Genomic DNA, 637 nt, shown 5'->3' with positions numbered 1-637 from the left:
GGGATGCCAGAGGTTTTGGGGGGGTCCCAGGAAGAGCCGGAACTTGCGGGATGGGGTCAAAAGTAACAATTTTATTGGGAGGAGGTAAATGGGGCCCTCTCACACTGCACTGACCCTGGCATCGGGGGGAGACCCAGGCATCTGGGTTGTTGAATGGGGGCACCCAGAGGTGAGACAGTGACCGGTAGGATCAGGTGTGGTTAGTAAGGGTCAAGTGGGTTGGGATGGAGTCATGCAGGGTGCAAGCAGGGTCAGATGGGGTTAGGTGGGGGTCATAGCCAAGGTGAGGCATAAGGCTGGCAGGGGGTCAGGCCGAGGTCAGGTGGGGTCAGTCAGGGGGTCAAGGTCAGCCATGTTTAGGCAGTATCACACAGGGTCAGATGAAGTCAGGTGTATTTCAGGGAGGGTCAGAAAGAGTCAGGTGAGTCACAGAGTGTTCAGGAAAAGTAATAAAGTGGTCAGGTGGAGTCAGGCCAGGGTGAGGGTGAGCCCGGGGGCTGGCAGGGCACCATGCGCAGGCGATAGGGGGGGCAGCGCAGCACCGTGCCCGGCGACCCTGTCAGCCCCGGCAGTCCCCCCGGACCCGGCTCCAGACGGAATTCCCGCAGGATCAGCCCCAGGAACACGAAGAGCTCGG

Source organism: Corvus brachyrhynchos, unplaced genomic scaffold (assembly GCF_000691975.1).
Source record: "Corvus brachyrhynchos isolate BGI_N302 unplaced genomic scaffold, ASM69197v1 scaffold141, whole genome shotgun sequence".
In the NCBI taxonomy this organism is placed as follows: Eukaryota; Metazoa; Chordata; class Aves; order Passeriformes; family Corvidae; genus Corvus; species Corvus brachyrhynchos.
This window is presented reverse-complemented; position numbering follows the sequence as displayed.